The following is a 1,048-nucleotide window of genomic DNA, read 5'->3' on the forward strand; positions in this document are numbered from 1 at the left end:
AATGCTTTTTCCGCATCTAACCAGATGATCATGTGGTTTTTTGTCTTTGAGTTTGTTTATGTAATGGATTATGTTAATGGATTTCCGTATATTAAACCATTCCTGCATCCCTGGAATAAAACCTACTTNGTCAGGATGGATGATTGCTTTAATGTGTTCTTGGATTCGGTTAGCGGGAATTTTATTGAGTATTTTTGCATCGATATTTATAAGCGAAATTGATCTGAAGTTCTCTATCTTTGTTGGATCGTTCTGTGGTTTAGGTATCAGAGTAATTGTGGCTTCATAGAATGAGTTGGGTAGAGTTTCTTGTACTTCATCTTGTTTGAAGGTCTGGTAAAACTCTGCACTAAACCCATCTGGTCCTGTGCTTTTTTTGGCTGGGAGATTATTAATGACTGCTTCTATTTCTTTAGTGGATATGGAACTGTTTAGCTCGTTAACATGATCCTGATTTAACTTTGGTACCTGGTATCTGTCCGGAAATTTGTCCATTTCGTTCAGGTTTTCAAATTTTCTTGAGTATAGACTTTTGTAGAAGGATCCGATTGTGTTTTGGATTTCTTCAGGATCTGTTGTTATCTCTCCCTTTTCCTTTCTGATTTTGTTAATTAGGATGTTGTCCCAATGCCCTTTTGAGTCTAGTTAAGGGTTTATCTATCTTGTTGATTTTCTCAAAGAACCAACTCCTCGTTTGGTTAATTCTTTGAATAGTTCTACTTGTTTCCACTTGGTTGATTTCACCCCTGAGTTTGATTATGTCCTGCCATCTACTCCTATTGGGTGAATTTTCTTCTTTTTTTTTCTAGAGCTTTTAGATGTGTTTTCAAGCTGCTAGTGTGTGCTCTCTCTAGTTTCTTTTTGGAGGCACTCAGTGCTATGAGTTTCCCTCTTAAAAATGCTTTCATTGTGTCCCATAAGTTTGGGTATGTTGTGGCTTCATTTTCATTAAACTGTAAAAAAGTCTTTAATTTCTTTCTTTATTCCATCCTTGACCAAGGTATCATTGAGAAGAGTGTTATTCAGTTTCCACGTGAATGTTGGCTTT

Source organism: Mus caroli, chromosome 14 (genome assembly GCF_900094665.2).
Source record: "Mus caroli chromosome 14, CAROLI_EIJ_v1.1, whole genome shotgun sequence".
Taxonomy (NCBI): domain Eukaryota; kingdom Metazoa; phylum Chordata; class Mammalia; order Rodentia; family Muridae; genus Mus; species Mus caroli.